General features: G+C 32.9%; 1 long non-coding RNA gene across 1 annotated transcript; it reads left to right on the top strand.

Annotated features, from left to right (window-relative positions):
* Positions 1-5,954: 5,954 nt before the first annotated feature.
* Positions 5,955-10,401, top strand: LOC123903054. Its single transcript, XR_006807797.1, has 2 exons — positions 5,955-6,182; positions 10,068-10,401. It is a non-coding gene; the product is annotated as an uncharacterized LOC123903054 (long non-coding RNA).
* Positions 10,402-12,170: the final 1,769 nt, after the last annotated feature.

The raw sequence follows: 12,170 nt of genomic DNA, 5'->3' as shown, positions 1-12,170 counted from the left end.
CCAGATAGTGTTCCACATAGGGTTATCAACCAAGGGGTTGCTAGTATATCACTAATACTCAAAAATAAGTTCATACAACCTGCACAATTTGATCTGTTTGCGATATTTATCACACTCTATAGTCCCTAGAGTGAGCAGAAAGTGTGCATTCGAGGAAAAGAGATGGATGGATGGATGAAATTATTTGATTATTCTCAAAGATCAGTGCAATATGAAATCTTTGAAAAGTCTCAAGAATTTTCTTATGATAACTGTCGGGCCCCAAATGCAACACACAATCTTTTAACCCCGAAAGATTCTTTTGAAGGATATCGCCTTTGTGAACATGAACAAAGGGATCCATAAGCAACTTCAAATACTGAATATTATCTTCAGAAGGATTTTCTGTTTTACCATTGCCATAATCCAGTTCCCAACTCAATTCTTTCGATGCCTTTTCATGTTTCTGCTTCTGGTAAAACTTTTTTTAGCTCATGTGGTAACATGTTTAGAAAAGAAGGCTTCACTAGACTCAAAGTGTTATAAAGTTCCAAGCAGCTGTTCTGGAAAAGAGTTCTCGAAAGTATAATCCACTCTTTGTTGGAATTTCGAAAAACACCTTCCAATTACCTCTTCTTTTATTTCTTGTGTGTGTCCTTCATCTGGAAAGGCGCTAGATGAAGGACACACACCGAGAAATAAAAGAAGAGCTATTTGAAAGGTGTTTTTGGAAATCTAACATAAAAGCGAATTATAATTTATGAACTCCTTTAATTTCCAAAATAGCTGCTTGGAACTTTATAAAACTTTGAGCCTTGTGAAGCCTTCTTTTCCGAAAATGTTACCACATGAGCTGAAAAGGTTTTGAAGAAGCCTGAACATAAAAAGGCGTCAAAAGAATTGAGTTGGGAACCAGATTATGGCAATGGTAAAACAGGAAATCCTTCTGATGATAATATTCAGCGGTTGAAGTTGCTTATGGATCCCATTGTGCATGTTCACAAAGGCGTCCTTCAAAAGAAGCTTACAGGAATTGTGTGCTGCGTTTGAGACCCGACAGTTATCATAAGCAAATTCTCAAAAGTTTTTCAAAGTTCTCAGAATACATTGATCTTTGAGAATAATCAATAAATGACGTCCATCCATCCATCTCTTTTCCTTGAATGCACACTTTTTCAACAAGAAGAATCTCCTGTCAAAAAGCACCTGTTAGAAAAGCCTAGATTGAATCATAATGCAGTCGTCGAAACAAGGTTTTTGGTGGAGTTTGTTCGTCTTCGTGCTGCTGCTAATGAAAAAGTTCTTGTGTTCAACATATTCCTTCGTCCTTTATGCTTAATCATAGACCAATTAAAGTTGACTTTAAAATGGACCGAGAATGAGGAAATTTTCTACATGTATGGAAAGGTAAAGAAAAAGAAATCCTTAATCCATAAATTCAATTATGCAAACAGCCACGTGAAGATTCTCCTTGCATCAACAAAAGCTTGTTCAGAGGGAATTAACTTGGTCGGAACTTCAAGGGTTGTGCTACTCGATGTGGAATGGAATCCATCAGTTGAAAAACAGGCTATTAGCCGAGCTTATAGAATTGGATAGAAGCAGGTTGTGTACACATATCATCTTCTAACTTAAGTGACTAGATAGTGTGATAAATATTGCAGACAAATAGAAAATTACATGTTGTCTGAACTTATTTTAATTTTACACCTAAAAAACCGACAATAATGATGAGTCAAAAAGTCGTGCGGCGAACATTGAAGATAGAATTCTTTATAAGATCATTCGACATGAAAATCCCAAAGACATGTTTGATGATTTTGTGATAGAGGTCGAAGGAGCGAAAATTTGATAATTTTGCCTATTTATTTATGATGAATGCAAACTTTAGGGGAGCCAAATGTGTTAATTTCGTGCATAATTCCTAGCCGTTACACTTTGATTAATGAAGTGAAAAACCAAAGATCAAGCAGCAGAAGACCTGTCACAGCCGTGCAAGCCTCACACGGACGTGACAGACCCAAAAAATTAGAGGATCTCCTCTGAAGCAACTGTCACCACCGTGGCAGTGTGTTACACGGTTGTGACAGTCCCTAAACTTGGCAATTTTTGGTTTTGGCTCTTTGTATTCCCACTTTTATGGGCACTAATAGGCAATTATTGGGACCTTATCACTACTGTGTACGTTTTCTGATCATTGGGAGGCTATATATGGCCCTCATATTGGCTTTGTGAAAATTAGAAATGCATAGCTTGTAACATTTCAAAGTATCAATAAAAGTATTTCTTGTGTTTATGTTGCATCATAGTTTATATTTGATATATCCTACTAAAAAATGATACAATTTTCTCGTTTGACAGAACCGTTGCTCCCTTAAATCAGTTGTGGGATCGGTGGTTTGAAGGCCCTCAAGCTTCTCAAGGTTGCAGAAGCTGCATTCTTTGAAAATAAGTATTGAATACTAATTGCCATTGTATCCATAATATAACAGATTGACTAGGATTTTGTAATTTTTGAAACAATATTAAAACATTGTGATCCTACTTTTTGGTTAAGTTTATTCGGAGACAAACAAATACAATTGCTCTAACCTTAGCAATGCCTGCTGTATTGTGGTTTTGCCACCGCATTTTTGACGTTTTACCTTTAGTATTTTGCGTATTATTTTTAATGAATTGAATTAAACTGTTTTAATCACACACCAAACTTGCTCTTTAGATTTTTATAACATCATGAAATATCATTTTCACTAAACTAAACTTATAATAAAAATTATAATTGTGAATCCTCATTAGTAGGCTTGATGGTGTAGGCCTGAGACTTTAGAGTGTACTTCTCTCTAAATCTCAGGTTCGAATCTTCTTAATATCAATTTTTGTGTTGGGTCAGTATATACTAGACTATGCTCGGATTTCAATTGAACTTTGTTAAATCATCTGGTTGGAATGTGTCCACCCGTGGTTTCACTTTCGTCTTTTGGAATGGATCAATGGTTGTTATTATTGTTGATTCTACAATTTATTTATATGATAATACTATAAAATTTTGACAACACATTTTAGTTCCGTTGGTAATAAATTGACTCATACTATATTTCAACTATTACTACTAGCGAAAAAGACTTTGTTGGTGAGTAGTCTATGGACCTGGATTTGTTGCTGTCAACCAATGATACAGTTTCACGCGATAATCAATTATTATCATCGGTCTGAGATCAGACGGGTACAGATTTTAAAATACAGTTTTATAAAGTAAAACGATCTCAGTTACATCACCATGTTGTAACTACAAGAGATCTGTTTCCGGTAGTCTATAACTCTAAGAAATTCTGCCAGTTTGAGTCACCTAAACTTTAAGTTATAAAAAGAAAATATACTATACAACTTAACATTGTTGAAGTCTTATCCACGCCATAAATTAATTGACTTAATTTTGAAGCATTTGATCTCCAACTCATGGAAAAATTATTTATTTATACATATTATAGCCATTATCCAGTTATAGCAAAAACAAACATGTCAGTAAAAAATGTAACTTCCCAGTTCCTTGTTAATGGCCATTACATTACATTATTTATACATACTACTAGTTGTTTTCACTCTATTCGAGTTTAAATGTTAATAATTAAACTATAGTTATTATTGAATCTAGGGGAACAAAATTAACTTCCATAACATTGAATATACCAAACCTGTTTTATTAGCTGGTTTCATGCTTGCAACTTATTTTTTGGGATATATTATTATATAGGAAAATGTTAACTATATTATACACAAATGTTAATCAAGAAATTAAGTTAGTTTCACCCGCATTTCTTGAACTTTGATGCATTATTTAATGGTTAATTTGTGGAATATGACTCATAGTTAGTGATAAATGAGGTTGAGCGGTGCGGGGGAAATCCCTCAACAATACGGTTAAGGGATAATGATGTAATTTTAACATATTTAAATATAACTTGTTTACTATCCATTGCGGATCCATGACACTGGATTAGAACGTGCAAACTTTTATACAAATATAATAATTACGCTTAAAAGTCTGCACGTCCCGTTTAGACACAAAATTAAAGAAATAAGAGATTAGAGAAAAGACACCATATTTTGAATTTTGGGTTTAATTTGAATTTTCCTAATGTTTTGATTTTTACTCAAAGCACTTATATAATTTGATGATCAAAATCAAAGGTTTAAATTATGCAGAATTTTGTGTGATATATAGTACACATATGAAAAATCGCATAAGTTTAATTCCTTGTGTAAATATTGTTTCTAATTGTATTACCTAGATTGTGTCCAACATTTTTGTTTTGATTCTAAAACAAGTCATTAGAAACTTAATTGATTTGAGTTTCAAATAAGTATTCAACCATTTGTTTAACTAGTCCTATCTTTTATCTTTTGTGCTTTGCAATCAAACTTTTTGTTTTGGAAAAGCTAAATTAGCTCACCTAAATTGGTACCAAAGAGAATCGAACCTAAGACCTTAAGGAGGCGCACACTCCTAGATCCCAATCCAATACCACCAAATCAACCCAAGTGGGTTCGCTTTTCAATCAAACTTATGTGTGAAACAATTAACATTATGGTGTGTTCTAACTTCTAAGTATTTATGACTTATATATTGTAATATTGATGATTTATCATGCAAGGTTTGAGCGATTTCCTGAAACATAATTTGATGTTTTTTCCAAGTTGTAGAAGGCAATTGTAGAAAAATAAATGGGAAGATTACATTGATTCAAATTTCCAGAAAATTTCCGTGGAACATGATATTCAAAGGTATTTTTCAGTTAAAGGTCATGCTAACATGTGCCCTTACATGTTAAGAATATTTATATATAAATATTCTCTCAAAGTTTGTGCATTTAATTTATGAAAAGTTTAAAATTCAAATCAAATGCACGAATTTCAATAAAATTACTTTATTTAGATTCTTAAGAGGGCACATGTTAGCTTTTTCCTTCAGTTAATACTATGTTTAAATGGTGTGACAAAAATAATGAACATGTTTTTTATTTTTTATTTTTAAATTTTTTACAATGGAGCAAGTGAAGAGCAAACCTAGACTTGATGCATACTACACAAACTTCCAACACTAGATCAAATTTAATGATTTATAATGAACATGTCTTTAATTGAAGGCTTAAATGCAGTTTTGACCCCTCAAATTTTATAAATGTACGAGTTTAACCCCCTAACTTTTACAATTATTCGATTTTAGCCCCTAAGTTTCAATTGTCCCCATGTTTATCCCATTTTACATTTGTTAGCCCTCCGTTGATATTTTTGACTAAAAATTGATTATGTGGCATTTTAAAATTTTAAAAATATTTTTAAAATTGAAAAAATATTTTAAAATAAAAAACCTTAACAACCACTTGAAACTTTGAGAATAATTATAAAATGGCATCCATCCCTTGTGTCTATATCTTTTGTGTCTATATAAGAATATCTTAGTGCGGCGTATTTCGTTTTCCCGTCTTGGTACGGTATTTATTTGTTTCAGGTTGAAAAATTAAGGTCGATCTAGTGCAGAGAAAATCAATGACTTTGGTGTCGTCAAGGCTACAGATCCGGATACATGGATATTTCTGACACTTTAATATAGTAAAATATGTAGGCTTAATTAATTTGTTGTTTTATGCTATTATTATGAATGTTGTGAGGTTGTCCGTAGATTCATCCTTTTTGTTTTTAGTGATTTTGAATTTATATTGCATCGATATACTCTATCAATATGAAATAATGAATGTCATTTATTTAGTCAAAGAAAAAAAAGTAAATATCATGTTTTGGTCAAAATATAAATATAAGTTTCCATTTATTTTTCATATACCTTTATTGTATTTTGGTATATATTTATATATTTTCTTTATAATTTTTTTTTAAATTAATATATATATATACAGACACTATTATTAATATCCCAAAGTACTATAAATACTCATTTCACTTATTTTTTTTTCATAACTCACATGATTTTCTCTCTCTTCTCCCACTTCACACTTCTCTCATACATACCTCATCTCTCCCTCTTTAAGTTCTTTTATCATTTCCCCCTCTTGTCTCGTGAGTGTTGGTGGTAGCAAAACAAAAACAAATAATCAATTTTCGAAAAATTCAACAGGTATTTGTGAAGGACTTATGAGCTGGAATTTGATCCTTTGAATCATGGTGGTGCTCTCATGCTAATTTTTGTGGTAAGAAAATCTTCCTCACCCTATATATGTTATATGTGGTCTGAAAATGATATTGTGGGATTTGGGATTTATTTTTCGACTGTTTGTGCTCATTTATTGTATTAATGTTGTAGATCGAGTTTATGTGATCATAGATCTGAAATAATTTTTTTTAATGTTCTTTTTAATTGATGGGTAGTCTTAAAATAAACAAATTTATAGATTTATTGGTTTGAAATTTTGAAAACATTTTATAAAAAGATGGTAGTGGATTCGGATCACCGTTTTAGAAAAGTTTTACTCTGATTTAATTTCAAGAAGATTGTAAATACTTATAAATTTTTTTTACTCTAATTTAATGTAACTCTATTATTAACCAAATGAAGCTATACTTTTTTTTTATGGACAAATGAAGCTATACTTGAACCACCATCTTTGCGTCAATCTCAATGATAACCTCGTGCCCTTAGAACCGTACAATCACCTTCACCACTGCTTCAAAACCCAGAGCTTCAGCTTCGATGGCCAACCTCGCACGAACAACCAACATTGCAGCTCCGAGATAACTTCCATCCGTCTTCCTCACAACCGATCCTAAACCCCAATGGCATCACTATGGAAGTGAACTTCCACATTGATTTTTAGCGTTTTCGTGGAAGGATGACTCCATTTTTTTCATTACCACACTTTGGATTGTGCGTACTAACTCGGTTGAGGCCCTTCTTACTCTTGAAGATTTTAGCTGACTTGATATAGAATCTCGAACAAAGATATGTTTTTTGTTGAAACACCAACAAATTTCTGGCCTTCCAAATATGGTAGCTAGCAAATAGAGCTTATCAACTAAATATTGTCTTGGTGATCTTGAGAGAACGTGTCCTGAAGCCAATCAGTAATGCTGATACGCGATTGATCTTCAACCTTTATGTTGAGTTGAGAGGCGAACCAAAATTTGTTTTCCCCAAATACACCCTTTGAAAACATGATTGATATCCTCTTCTTTAGAATTCATCTATGGCATATGGGATTGCAATTGACCCTCTATTGTTAAGATTATTTCTAACCGTTAAAACATTGTAAAAAAATCTCCAGATAAGATTAGTATAATTTGCGAGGATTTTTTTTGCCAAATAGTGTTCCACATAGGGTTATCAACCAAGGGGTTGCTAGTATATCACTAATACTCAAAAATAAGTTCATACAACCTGCACAATTTGATCTGTTTGCAATATTTATCACACTCTATAGTCCCTAGAGTGAGCAGATGATATGTGTACACTTCTATAAGCTCGGCTTATAGCCTGTTTTTCAACAGATGGATTCCATTCCATATCGAGTAGCACAACCCTTGAAGCTCCGACCAAATTGATTCCCTCATAACAAGCTTTTGTTGATGCAAGGAGAATATTCACTTGGTTTTTTGCATCATTGAATTTATGCATTATGGATTGCATAGTCTTAACCTTTCCATACATGTACATAATTTCAACATCCTCTACCCGTTTTAAAGCTGAATTTCATTGGTCTATGATTAAACTTAAAGGATGGAAGAATTGGCTGAACACAAGAACTTTTTCACTAGCAGAATAAAGACTAACAAACTCCACTAAAAACCTTGTTTTGACACATGCGTTATGATTCAACATGAGCTTTTCTAATCGTTCCTTGTCGATAGAAGATTCTTCTTGTTCAGAAAGTGTGCATTCGAGGAAAAGAGATGGATGGATGGATGAAATTATTTTATTATTCTCAAAGATCAGGGCATTATGAAATCTTTGAAAAGTCTCAAGAATTTTCTTATGATAACTGTTAGGCCCCAAATGCAACACACAATCTTTTAACCCCGAAAGATTCTTTTGAAGGATATCGCCTTTGTGAACATGAACAAAGGGATCCATAAGCAACTTCAACTACTGAATATTATCTTCAGAAGGATTTTCTGTTTTACCATTGCCATAATCCAGTTCCCAACTCAATTCTTTCGATGCCTTTTCATGTTTCTGCTTCTGGTAAAACTTTTTTAGCTCATGTGGTAACATGTTTAGAAAAGAAGGCTTCACTAGACTCAAAGTGTTATAAAGTTCCAAGCAGCTGTTCTGGAAAAGAGTTCTCGAAAGTATAATCCACTCTTTGTTGGAATTTCGAAAAACACCTTCCAATTACCTCTTCTTTTATTTCTTGTGTGTGTCCTTCATCTGGAAAGGCGCGAGATGAAGGACATACACCGAGAAATAAAAGAAGAGGTATTTGGAAGGTGTTTTTGGAAATATAACATAAAAGCGAATTATAATTTACGAACTCCTTTAATTTCCAAAACAGCTGCTTGGAACTTTATAAAACTTTGAGCCGTGTGAAGCCTTCTTTTCCGAAAATGTTACCACATGAGCTGAAAAGGTTTTGCAGAAGCCTGAACATAAAAAGGCGTCAAAAGAATTGAGTTGGGAACCAGATTATGGCAATGGTAAAATAGGAAATTCTTCTGATTATAATATTCAGCGGTTGAAGTTGCTTATGGATCCCATTGTGCATGTTCACAAAGGCATCCTTCAAAAGAAGCTTACAGGAATTGTGTGTTGCGTTTGAGACCCGGTAGTTATCATAAGCAAATTCTCGAGAGTTTTTCAAAGTTCTCATAATACATTGATCTTTGAGAATAATCAAACAATGACGTCCATCCATCCGTCTTTTTTCCTCGAATGCACACTTTTTCAACAAGAAGAATCTTCTGTCAAAAAGGACCGGTTAGGAAAGCTTAGATTGAATCATAATGCAGTCGTCGAAACAAGGTTTTTGGTACAATTTGTTCGTCTTCGTGCTGCTGGTAATGAAAAAGTTCTTGTGTTCAACATATTCCTTCGTCCTTTATGCTTAATTATAGACCAATTAAAGTTGACTTTAAAATGGACCGAGAATGACGAAATTTTCTACATGTATGGAAAGGTAAAGAACAAGAAATCCTTAATCCATAAATTCAATTATGCAAACAGCCACGTGAACATTCTCCTTGCATCAACAAAAGCTTGTTCAGAGGGAATCAACTTGGTCGGAGCTTCAAGGGTTGTGCTACTCAATGTGGAATGGAATCCATTAGTTGAAAAACAGGCTATTAGCCGAGCTTATAGAATTGGATAGAAGCAGGTTGTGTACACATATCATCTTCTAACTTAAGTGACTAGATAGTGTGATAAATATTGCAGACAAATAGAAAATTACATGTTGTCTGAACTTATTTTAATTTTACACCTAAAAAACTGACAATAATGATGAGTCAAAAAGTCGTGCGGCGAACATTGAAGATAGAATTCTTTATAAGATCATTCGGCATGAAAATCCCAAAGACATGTTTGATGATTTTGTGATAGAGGTCGAAGGAGCAAAAATTTGATAATTTTGCCTATTTATTTATGATGAATGCAAACTTTAAGGGAGCCAAATGTGTTAATTTCGTGCATAATTCCTAGCAATTGTTAATTTATGATGAATGCAAACTTTGATTAATGAAGTGAAAAACCAAAGATCAAGCAGCAGAAGACCTGTCACAGCCGTGCAAGCCTCACACGGGCGTGACAGACCCAAAAAATTAGAGGATCTCCTCTGAAGCAACTGTCACCACCGTGGCAGTGTGTTGCACGGTTGTGACAGTCCCTAAACTTGGCAATTTTTGGTTTTGGCTCTTTGTATTCCCAGTTTTTTGGGCACTAATGGCAATTATTGGGACCTTATCACTACTGTGTACGTTTTCTGATCATTGGGAGGCTATATATAGCCCTCATATTGGCTTTGTGAAAATTAGAAATGCAATAACATTTCAAAGTATCAATAAAAGTATTTCTTGTGTTTTTGTTGCATCATACTTTATATTTGATATATCCTACTAGCAAATGATACAATTTTCTCGTTTGACAGAACCGTTGCTTCCTTAAATCCGTTATGGGATCGGTGGTTTGAAGGCCCTCAAGCTTCTCAAGGTTGCAGATGCTGCATTCTTTGAAAATAAGTATTGAATACTAATTGCCATTGTATCCATAATATAACAGATTGAGTAGGATTTTGTAATTTTTGAAACAATATTAAAACATTGTGATCCTACTTTTTGGTTAAGTTTATTCGGAGACAAACAAATACAATTGCTCTAACCTTAGCAATGCCTGTTGTATTGTGGTTTTGCCACCGCATTTTTGACGTTTTACCTTTAGTATTTTGCGTATTATTTTTAATGAATTGAATTAAATTGTTTTAATCACACACCAAACTTGCTCTTTAGATTTTTATAACATCATGAAATATCATTTTCACTAAACTAAACTTATAATAAAAATTATAATTGTGAATCCTCATTAGTAGGCTTGATGGTGTAGGCCTGAGACTTTAGAGTGTACTTCTCTCAAAATCTCAGGTTCGAATCTTCTTAATATCAATTTTTGTGTTGGGTCAGTATATACTAGACTATGCTCGGATTTCAATTGAACTTTGTTAAATCATCTGGTTGGAATGTGTCCACCCGTGGTTTCGTCATTAGGAAGGGATCTATTTTTGATTCTTCAATTTATTTATATGATAATACTATAAAATTTTGACAACACATTTTAGTTCCGTCGGTAATAAATCGACTCATACTATATTTCAACTATTACTACTAGCGAAAAAGACTTTGTTGGTGAGTAGTCTATGGACCTGGATTTGTTGCTGTCAACCAATGATGCAGTTTCACGCGATAATCAATTATGATCATCGGTCTGAGATCAGACGGGTACAGATTTTAAAATACAGTTTTATAAAGTAAAACGATCTCAGCCGTCGCTCAGACATCGGATGGTCCATATCAGTTACATCACCATGCTGTAACTACAAGAGATCTGTTTCCGGTAGTCTATAACTCTAAGAAATTCACCAGTTTGAGTCACCTAAACTTTAAGTTATAAAAAGAAAATATACTATACAACTTAACATTGTTGAAGTCTTATCCACGCCAGAAATTAATTGGCTTAATTTTGAAGCATTTGATCTCCAACTTATGGAAAAATTATTTATTTATACATATTACAGCCATTATCCAGTTATAGCAAAAACAAACATGTCAGTCATGCATGTATGCACCTGATCAAAAATGTAACTTCCCAGTTCCTTGTTAATGGTCATTACATTACATTATTTATACATACTACTAGTTCTTTTCACTCTATTTGAGTTTAAATGTTAATAATTAAACTATAGTTATTATTGAATCTAGGGGAACAAAATTAACTTTCATAACATTGAATATACCAAACCTGTTTTATTAGCTGGTTTCATGCTTGCAACTTATTTTTTGGGATATATTATTATATAGGAAAATGTTAACTATATTATACACAAATGTTAATTAAGAAATTTAGTTAGTTTCACCTGCATTTCTTGAACTTTGATGCATTATTTAATGGTTAATTTGTGGAATATGACTCATAGTTAGTGATAAATGGGGTTGAGCGGCTTGCGACTAGGGTGCGGGGGAAATCCCTCAACAATACGGTTCAGGGATAATGATGTAATTTTAACATATTTAAATATAATTTGTTTACTATCCATTGCGGATCCATAACACTGGATTAGAACGAGCAAACTTTTATACAAATATAATAATTACGCTTAAAAGTCTGCACGTCCCGTTTAGACACAAAATTAAAGAAATAAGAGATTAGAGAAAAGACACCATATTTTGAATTTTGGGTTTAATTTGAATTTTCCTAATGTTTTGATTTTTACTCAAAGCACTAATATAATTTGATGGTCAAAATCAAAGGTTTAAATTATGCAGAATTTTGTGTGATATATAGTACACATATGAAAAATCGCATAAGTTTAATTCCTTGTGTAAATATTGTTTCTAATTGTATTACCTAGATTGTGTCCAACAATTTTGTTTTGATTCTAAAACAAGTCATTAGAAACTTAATTGATTTGAGTTTCAAATAAGTATTCAACCATTTGTTTAACTAGTCCTATCTTTTATCTTGTGTTTTGTGCTTTGCA

This window comes from Trifolium pratense, linkage group LG1 (genome assembly GCF_020283565.1).
Source record: "Trifolium pratense cultivar HEN17-A07 linkage group LG1, ARS_RC_1.1, whole genome shotgun sequence".
Taxonomy (NCBI): Eukaryota; Viridiplantae; Streptophyta; class Magnoliopsida; order Fabales; family Fabaceae; genus Trifolium; species Trifolium pratense.
The sequence above is the reverse complement of the archived record's forward strand: the minus strand, read 5'-3'. Positions and strand labels throughout refer to the sequence as shown.